Here is a 10,858-nt window from a genome sequence, read left to right on the forward strand (position 1 = left end):
ACATGTAATGCTCCCGTAGGCAGAGGGGCAGTGGGCCCAAGAGGTGTGAGCCGCAGGTCGGGGGACGTGTGGTTTCATGGGTTCGAGCGGCGTCGTGGGAATCGCGGGTGGCTGTGGTAGAAACTTGATGCTCGCCGCATTTTAGGTGGCCCACATGTCATGCACACAAAGGCAGAGGGGCGGTGCGGCCGAGAGGGGTGAGGCGCACGTCGGGGGTCGTGGTGCCGTGGGTTGGAGAGGCGTCGTGGGAATCGCGAGATGAAACGTGATGGTCGCCGTAGTTGAACTTCCATGGACAAGATGTCATGTCTATGGACACATGCACTGCATACTGATCACTGGAAGGAGTAGCAGAGAAAGCTATATATGCGGATAAATAGTTCCTTATAGTCAAGCGGACCCACGCTACTACTCTGTTCCAAAGACATGCACACCATCGAAATAGTCCATCTATATCAATATACACCGAGAGGGAATAATTTTTTTTACAAGAGAGGAAATAGTTCATCCATCCATAAATGCCCTCCTCCTTCTTCTTCTTCTTCTTCTTGTTCTTCTTCTTGTTCTCATTCTCTGTGGGAGACGGCTTCGCAACAAGCTCTTTGGACCTTGCAGGTATCTCGAAACTCACACGGGCATCGAGGGCATCATATTTTATCCGCTCATACGTCAAGGGATAATTCTCCCATCCAGACGACCTTAATGCCACCGTCTCGTCACCCTTCCGAAGATTTGTACCGAGCACAAAATTTGCTACGTCGAATAGGGATGGTGTCTGTTTATCACAATCTTCTACAGGAATTTTGATTCTGGTTTGTAGGTCAGCGCGGGTTTTCAAATCAAGGTTGTACGGCTCCAGCTTCTGTTTGTCCCCTTCGATGGCTGCCCCACAGAAGTATATGTCCTCCTGGGACAAGAAATCGTGAAGCTCACCTGGTATGGAGGGCGAGTGTATGATGTGGTACACCAAAACATCATCTTCGAGGCACAGCTGAAGGACGGCGGCGCGCTGGATCTTGCCAGGGGCACGCTCTGTGTACTCTGCGTCGAGACCGATGACCCTCGTCTTTACCTTTTTGAGGGAGTTGGATACATTGTTGATCCACTTCCGAACAACCCTTGGGTGGACGGTGACGGTGGCAACTATGCGCATCGAGCCTTCGACGAGGACATGTTGGATGCTAAAAACCTGCATCTCGATCTCTTTCGCCATTTGGAACCGCTGGAACGGAGGGCTATGGTTTGGAGAATTAGGATTAGATGGCTAGTCTAACTGAAGTAGTAGATGATTATTTAAAGAGGTTAAAACAATGTGAATGCAGTGGGGTTTGGATGCAAATGAAGATGAAGGGGAGGTGAAGAAGCCGAGGAGAATCGGTTCCCGATGGAGAAGTAAATGGGAGAAGTGGCGTGCATGCAGTTGATTAGACGGCTAGGCAGACTAAACGAAAAGGCCATGCGGGTAGACTGATGAGTCATACCTGTTCGTGTACGTGCCCATCCTTCCTGATAGGTGGGACCTATGCAAACAGATAAAAAAATGTGTCGTAGTTTTTTTTGAGCGCGTGAGTGGGAGACACAACATTCTCTGGTTAAGGAATACTCCCTCCGTTTAGGTGAGTATAAGTCACCTTATGAAAATCAGGTTTTCCCAAAACCTTTAGGCGTGGAGCATTAACTTCCTGCTCGATCCCCTCCCAGCCTCGTTAGCCAGCGTTCTCTTCCTCTGCTGTCGCATTCTACCTTTCCATTTTTCCTCTTCTCAAGTGTGGAACGATCTGCATGCCATCCTTGATGCACTAGAACGACCACTGCATGCATCGCGGCAGGGCGTTGATTGGGCGTGCACGAGAATTTGGTTCTGCTCGCAATATGGATGATACCTGAATGATGAAGTGAACAGGCATGCTAGCACGGGACACCTATTTCCGCTATACAATACTGGAGTACTCATGTTCCTACTAGTAGTAGTAGTAGTACAACTGTGGTACACTTTATGGTCAAAATACTATTCATCCGGTCCTCACAGTGAAGTGACAACACCCTGCGCTTGACACTAGTCCAGGCGGCGTGTTCGGGTTACCAAAGTCAGCCTCACCCTGTGCACTGTGCAGTCTGTCACCGCCGCTGTACAACACATTGGTGCCTCGCCTCGTCACCCTCTCCGCTCCCATAGCACCACTCCATCTCCATCTCCTTCTTCGTCTCCGTCTCCGTCTCCATCTCACTGTGCCCCCGTGTACCATCGCCTCACTCGCCTCCCCCAGTACCACTATTCCCTCGCTAGCCGCTCCAGCACCGACATCTTTCTCCCCCGTAAATCAAGCACCCTTCCAAACTCCACCATGGCCGAACGCGAACCGCGCAGCATCCATATGAGCCGCGATTGGAGCAATCTCCCCAGTGACATCCTCGACCTCTGTTGTTCGTGTATGGATATGTTGAGCGCCCTACGGCTGGCTGCATGCTTGAGGGACATGCACACGGCCATCGTCGAACCAAGGCCTAAGCTTTTCAAGACACCCTGCTTGCTGCTATCTGGTCTTGCGAGATTGGCTCACCATGATACGGAGGCGTGCAAGATGCCCCTCGACTTCAATCCGATCTCCATTAGCCGAAACTTCTTTGCAGGTATGTAGTGGATCGCCGTACATCATTTCCCTCGACATCGGTCCGATCACCATCGCCCAAAACTTCTTGGTAGGTATGTACTGGGTCGGCATGAACTCCCACTGGATGGCTGCCTTCAGAGAAGACGGTAAAAAGTTGGTGCTCATGAACTTCCAGACCTCCCATGAGATTATCCTTCCTCCGTTGGATTATATAGAGTATTACCATCGCGGTCCAAGTCATCTAGGTTACTACGTCAGTTGGACGGACCTTGTTTTGCAGAAGATTGTAATCTGCCAAGTGCCCACACGACATGCGAATTACGCAGACTTCAAGCTAATTGCCTTGTTTGACCGCGGACTCGCCTATCTTTACGCTGGTGCCTTCTTTAGCTGGAGACAACTCGACTCGCAGTGGATCATCGTCAAAGCTGATACACACTTCTGTGATGCTATTGAACACAATGGCATCATCTACGCGATCGACAAAGCAGATGGCACCACGTATTGCTGGGACGGCGCGTCTAAGTTGTTTCCGTCTCATGTTAATGATGACGCCATGACACTGTTTGAACTTTTTGTGATGATTGGCATATCCCTGTGTGAGCAGAATTTGAGTAGAACTATGGCAATGTATTAGAGATGCCGTAAATCAGCTATATTTGGAATGAGTTAATTCATGCGATTGTGACCATGTCATTACAGCCAATTTGTACCCTGAATAATCAAACGATTAGGAATATATGGATATTATCCTTATTTTACAGTAATCTATATACTACTACTAAATATGAGTGTGTATCAATGGCCATGTTAGTTTCCTCATTTTCATGATGTAGAAACATGCACCACACTGTTGGTTCCATCTAACCATACATTAGGGAAGTAAATTTGCATATGGAGAACTCTATATTTGGAAGTAGTGAAATCCTGCAATGCTTACCATGTGTACATACCTATATTCGCCCTTCAGCAATCAATGGCTAGAATAATATCCTCACAAAAATTTTGCGCACAGAACACGAGTATATAACAATGCATGGTCTGTTAGTTACCTTGAAGAATTTGTTTGTGAGGACAGAACATGATTACTCCCTCCGTTCCCAAATATTTGTCTTTCTAGAGACCTTAACAAGTGACTACATACGGAGCAAAATGAGTGAATCTACACTCTAAAATATGTCTACATACATCCGTATTTTGTGTCTATTTGAAATGCCTAGAAAGACAAATATTTGGGAACGGAGGGAGTACATAACATGCATGACATGGTAGTTTCCTGTGAAGAATCGATTGCGAGATAACATGAGTATAACCATGCATGGCACTTCTATATTTTCGAACCCAGTATACATTTCCCTGTATTTTCCTCCCAGTTCCAATAGGGACATATCAATGTTGTTTCTTGCATTATCCTACTCATACTCTGAACAATGCTGATCTTACATTAACAATGCCTGTCCTTTTTGATATGATGTAGTGTCCCTACAGTTACTGCCCTTTGTAATCACACCACCTTTGCCAAAAACAGGGAAGCACAACTGGTTCCTCGCTCGATCAGACGACGACAAAAGACTGATGATCATTCGGACACATGAGCCGGAAAAGTTATATTGCAAAAACCCCACTGTATACAAGCACCGTCTAATACGTGAGTATCCGGACAGTGGCTGTTACGTCTATGAGCAGGATACCAGCTTGTTGGGGCCTTTAGGATTTTTTAGTTGGAGGCGGGTAAACAGCCTTGGTTCACACTCTCTGTTTCTCGGACTCAATTATCCGATTAACCAGGAGATCACCTTTGGCAAGGACCTTGATGGCAGAGAGGCTCTGTTTGATATGGAAAATTGTGTCTACACGGCGAGCCCTAGGAGGTCGGGAGCAAACTCCCCTGATTGTCAACGATACAGCCTGCAGCCAAAAGAAGGTGAGAATGACAAAGGCATCCGGATTAACTTTGATCCTTGGATGTCTCAATTACGACAGGCAGTGATGTGGTTCAAGCCTTCAGGTTGATAGGTAATTGGGCTGTTGCATCGAAAGGGTTGAGTACTGGTTTCTCTGGATCACTGGTCGCTGAAGCGGGGCTGCAAATTATGATGGTGTTGGATCATCTCTTCGAATGACTTTGTTGTCTTTGCTGCTGGTTCTGGATGGGTAGTTCTTTCTTTTGTTATGCATATTCCTTGTCATTTGGTCATCCTCGTCTATGTCACTCTTACTATGTAATAGTTGCTTCTGTTTAGAATGTCATTCTCGTCTGGATCACGAGAGTCTGAGCGCTGCAGATGGGTGCGTTTTGGTGGTGTAGCAAGACTTCTTATGAACTATCATGTCTTGTTGTTTATGTCACTAGTCAGTGTTTGAATGTTGTATATATCGTTGTTTCAAACTGTTTATTGTCTCGAACTACTGGTGGGCTAAATGAAGGCATCACCATTCTCCAGTGTTCAGAGTATATCTCCTTTTTTCAAGTTATATAATTTGAGCTCAGTGTCTTTTCGATGATGTACACTTGTTTGGGCCAGTGAGGTGTCGTTGAATATGGGCCGAGTAGTAACGCAATGCCAAACAGGTCAATTATGACTCTCAGGCAGGGCTCTCAAAAGATCCTGAAAAAAAAGGCCGGGCTCTCCAAAAAAGAAAGAATAAGGACTCTTAGGCCGACATGTGGGCGCCACCGGTGGTTTCGTGCGCTTGCGCGCCGAGAGCATATTGGCGCTTGCTCGAAACTCATGCTACCTTTTCATCCCCAGTCTCCTGCCCCTCCCCCACCTCTGGAATCTCGATTCCTACTCTAGTTCCCCCAAATCCCCCTCTTGTACTCCCTGTACTCAAGCGCACTATCATGTCGCCGGTCAACGCGGATCTCCGAGCCGGAAATCCTGAGGTCCGTCCTGCCTTCGGTCGCTGTGTGCTGTCGCTCAACAGTGGCATGGCGGCGCTTGACGACCAGTTTGCCGGCAAAGTGCTTATGGTGACCATCAACGGCGACCGGCCTCCCGTCTCACCGGACGACATTGTCAAAGCTCTTGGCATTGTGCACGGCATCCAAATAAGTGACTTCCTCGTCGAAGTCTGTCCTCCACCGGCTGATTTCTTCGTTAGGTTCCGGACAACTTTCGACTGCAGTCGTGTGTTCGAATCTTCCCGGCGTTTGTTCTACGATGGCGCGCTGGTGAGCTTTGATCGGTGGCACCCAGGATGGGGCTCGGTGCCCTCTGAGCTTGAGTTTTTAACAAAGCATACCTTCCACGGCATGCCTCGACGTTCTTGGAACAGCGAGTCCATGAATGAGCTTATCAACGACCTTGGAGGTGAGCTCATAAGTATGTTTGTTCCTCCAGACAGCTGGGCTCTGATGGTTATGGCATGGATGAAGAAGCTGTCCACCATACCGAAGGTGATTGGTGTTGAGATACCGGTGTAGGAACCGGGGTTGTACTATTCGTCGCCACCAAGGCCGCCGCGGACCACGTTAGGGATGTACCTGTATCGAGTGTTCGTGCATGTCGAAGAAGTGGTCAATCCATCAATCAAAGTCCTGCCGGCGCCGCTGGTGCCAGGGTCCGTCGACGACGTCCATTACAGGAGTCAACGTCAGACTTTCCCCGTGTTGCTCGGAACGATGGATGGCACAGGGCCTACTCCATCGCGCGGTGGAGGCCACTGCTTCTTTGGGAGAAGAGGCAGGGCTGGCTGCCTGGATGTGCTCTAATTTGAGGTAACAACTGAATCTTGTCAGATACTAGTTAAATCTGAGCTATGGGTGTGAAGCACTGATATGCCAGTACATTTGATTGTGACCTGTTCTAATTTTGTACCTGAACTTTTTTTAGAAAGGGTTGTACGTCAACTTAATGTGCTAGCAGAACTTATTGTGTTGTCTGTCTGTTTTCTTTGCACAACATTCAAGATATTTCCCCGTCATTGATAAAGACGATGAACAGTTATGTACGACTTTGTTGGTTTCAACATAGCCCTTCCCGTAGCGATCCACTGCTTGCATCCTGATTGTGCCGCCTACGTGAAATTTTTGTATGCAAGTTCAGTGTGCTATGATGTTCTATATGATTGTGTCAACTATATAAGTTTTTACTGATCATCAACAATGCATATGGCTGAAAGATGTATTTACGAGCATCGACCGATGGGTCTCTCTCTCTATCTATTACACACACACACGCACACGCACAAGTGGGACCCGTTGAATTATTTATTTGCTCGTGACAGCTTTTAATTAGGTTCCACTGTAATCTAACTTTTTTATTAAGTTATTAGTTGAGCTCAGTGACTTCAAAAAGTTGTACAGAAGCCTTGTTTGGGCCTTTCCAGCGTCGCTGAATGTGGGCTGAGTAACCATGTTAGGTTGTACTGTACTACACAGGCCTTTTTTTCAACATCAGCAATGCAACTGGGCCGACAGTTGTACACAATATCCGGGTCAACTTGTTATTCTCCGCCCCGATGGGCTGCAAACTTTCCTAGGAGGTATGCATTAGGCTTAACAACAAAATGGACTTTAAGAAATAATAAATGGGATGTAATTATAATAACTGGACAGTTACTATGCACCAAATACGTAATTAGTTTGAAAAATATATTATTTTTGGAATTTGAAAATTTTAATTTCATTACTTGTTGCGTGCGCAATATTTCGTTGGATTTTAACGTAATACAACTTTATTTTGAAATTATATTTAACCTCACTAGAAATTTCGGATCCCATCAAAATGTGGAATTTTTTTTGAATTCTGTTTTGAGCGGTTGTTTGAAATTATTAATCGTTGTCCTAGCTAGAAGTTGGGCTGTACTGTTCAAAAACTGTAAATGGGCTGTAGTAAATTCCATTAGAATTAAAAAATGGGTTGTACATTCTTATAAATCGCAAATGGGCTATATGTTCTCTGCGAAATCCGAGCTGTGGGCCTACTAAGTTGACGCGTACCAAGGGCTTTGTCAACTTAGTCAATATAAACGATTCCAGCTGCAGTGATCGTACGATGTCCATCCAACGGCCGTAGTGCTTCTTCAACCTCTGGTCTTCTTGCTCCAGCCGCCCAAAGAAGCGCCGGTCGTGTCGCGTGCTCCTGCCTCCCGTGGCCGGCTGTGATGCCGCGGAGGCCTCACCGCCCCGTACTACTCCCACCGTTGGCCAGACCATCCCTCTACTCACCCACACCCCCTGTTATTCTGCGGAGACGGCAGCCTCACACCGCAGCCGAACCAATGAACCCTCGTACTCCTCTTCGCGCGGGCTTCCACTGCTGCGTCTTCCCTGGCTCCGCGTCGTCCCCTTCCTAGGCCTCGTCATCGTCCAGACCACCGCCTTGGTGCTCTCGGCGCGGCGTGGTCAATGACCGACTTCCATCGGAAGAGTACTGTACATGGAGAGGTGGACAGCTGGGTCCAGGCGGCCGCAAGGAAGTGCCTCCTTATTACGCGCAAAATAATTATTCCTCCACCTGACAGCAGGGACCCACCGTATGGGCCACCTTATTTCGTGAAAAAACGTTTCCCCCCTGACTGCTGGGACCCACCGGACGGGCCAGCGTATTTCGCAAAAAAAAACGTTCCCCCCGCTGTCAGCTCGGACCCACTGGAAGTGCCTCCTTATTACGCACAAAAAAATGAATACTCCCCGGCTAGCTGGGACCCACCATGGTGGGAGGCTGACTTGTGGGCCTACTAAGTTGACTGGGACGGGGGCCTTTGTCAACTTTAGTCAATATGAACGATTCTAGCTCCAGTGACTGTATGATGTCCATCCAACGGCCGTAGTGCTTCTTCAACCTCTGGTCTTCTTGCTCCAGCCGCCCAAAGCAGCGCCGGTCGTGCCGCATGCTCCTGCCTCCCGTGGCCGGCTGTGCTGCCGCGGAGGCCTCACCGCTCCCTACTATTCCCACCGCTGGCCAGGCCCTGCGGCGATGGGAGCCTCACACCGCAGCCGAACCAGTGAACCCTCGTACTCCTCTCCGCGCGGGCTTCCACTGCCGCGTCTTCCCCGGCTCCGCGTCGTCCCCTTCCTAGGCCTCACCGTCGTCCACCGCCATGGTGCTCTCCGCACGGCGTGGTCAACGTGGTCAAGGAACGATTTCCATCGGAAGAGTACTGTACGTGGAGAGGCTGACAGCTGGGTCCATGGCCACAGCCCAGTTTTTTGTGATTTGCCAAGTAAGTCGCTTTGTCAGGCCTGTTGGGCTGCAAATCTTTCAAGACGAGGAGAGCTTTCATTTGGCTGGCCGAGAAAATGGCCCATCAGTAATGAGTAATGGGCTGTACATTTTTAAAACACATCAAATCGGCAATTAGTTTCAAATATCTTTTTTTCATTTCGAGATTTTAAATTACATTAATTTTTATGCGTGGAGAATTTGTTGGATTTTATATTGATATATATTTATTTTTAAAATCAGTTTGAATGTGAGTCGAAATTTCGGGATTAAAAACAGTTCGGACCGCACCGAAATATGCAAAATTTCGTATAATTTTTTAACCGTGGCCACAATATGGGCTGTAATGCTAACAAAAAGAATATGGGCTCCAAAAAAACCTTAATAATTAGCAAATGGGCTGTAAATTATTAGAAATAATGGCAGATGGGCTGTATGCTGTTTTCCACAGATTTGAGGCTTTCCTAAAAAAAGGTTGACGCACAAGCAGTGACTGTTGGATGGCCATCCAACGGCCGTCGTGCTTCTTCAATCTCTGCTCTTCCTGCTCCAGCCGCTCAAACAAGCGCCGGCGGGACTGCCTGCTCCCTCCTCCCCGCGGCCGGCTCTGCTGCCACGCAGGCCTCACCGCCCCAGCGTACTCCCATCCCTGGCCTAGCCATCCCTCTACTCACCCACACCTGCTGTTATTCTCCGGCGACAGCAGACGAACCAGTAAACCCTCGTACAGTCGTTCTCCCCTCCGCGTGGGAAACAACTGCTGAGTCTTGCCTGCCTCCATGTCGTTCCCTTCCTAGGCCTCGCCGTCGTCCACCGCCCTGGTGCTCTCGGCGCGGCCTGGTCAACGTGGTCAATGACCGACATGCATCTGAAGTGGACTGTACATGGAGAGGCCGACAGCTGGGTCCACGACCGCATGCAAGGAAATGCCTCCTTATTACGCGCAAAATAATGATTCCTGCACCTGACATCAGGGACCCACCGAAAGGACCTCTATATTTCGTGAAAAAAGCATTACCGCCGCTGATAGCTCGGACCCACCAGCTATATCTTCGCACGCAAGGAAGTGCGTCCTTATTACGCACAAAAAAAATGAATACTCCCCCTGCTAGCTGGGACCCACCATGGTGGGAGGCTGACTTGTGGGCCTACTAAGTTGACTGTGACAGGGGCCTTTGTCAACTTTAGTCAATATGAACGATTCTAGCTCCAGTGACCGTATGATGTCCATCCAACGGCCATAGTGCTTCTTCAACCTCTGGTCTTCTTGCTCCAGCCGCCCAAAGCAGCGCTGGTCGTGCCGCATGCTCCTGCCTCCCGTGGCCGGCTGTGCTGCTGCGGAGGCCTCACCGCCCCCTACTATTCCCACCGCTAGCCAGGCCCTGCGGTGACGGCAGCCTCACACCGCAGCCGAACCAGTGAACCCTTGTACTCCTCTCCGCGCGGGCTTCCACTGCCGCGTCTTCCCCGGCTCCCCGTCGTCCCCTTCCTAGGCCTCGCCGTCGTCCACTGCCTTGGTGCTCTCGGCGCGGAGTGGTCAACGTGGTCAAGGAACGACTTCCATCGGATGTGGACTGTACGTGGAGAGGCTGTCAGCTGGGTCCACGGCCACAACAAGGAAGTGCCTCCTTATTACGCAGAAAATAATGATTCCTCCACCTGACAGCTGGGACCCACCAGAAGGGCCACTGTATTTCGCGAAAAAAATGTTTCCCCCTGACTATTGGGACCCACCAGCTACATCTTCGCACGCAAGGAAGTGCGTCCGGGCAAAAAAAAAACGATTCGCCCCCCTGACTGCTGGGACCCACCAGCTACATCTTCGCAGGCAAGGAAGTGCCTGACAGTCGGGACCCACCTGGTCGAAGCGTACGTAGCATTGTCATTCTGGTCGCGAACGTGTACGTACATACTGGTCGATGTAGAGGCACGCACCTGTCGTAGTAGAGACACGCACGTAGCATGTACACGTACGTACAACGGCCAGTGTGCAAGAAAGAAAATACGGCCACGTACGTACATACGGGCAAGGTCTCGAACGCCTACTCGCGCATACGTACGGCTAGGGCTCGTGTA

Source organism: Triticum aestivum, chromosome 2D (assembly GCF_018294505.1).
Source record: "Triticum aestivum cultivar Chinese Spring chromosome 2D, IWGSC CS RefSeq v2.1, whole genome shotgun sequence".
NCBI lineage: Eukaryota > Viridiplantae > Streptophyta > Magnoliopsida > Poales > Poaceae > Triticum > Triticum aestivum.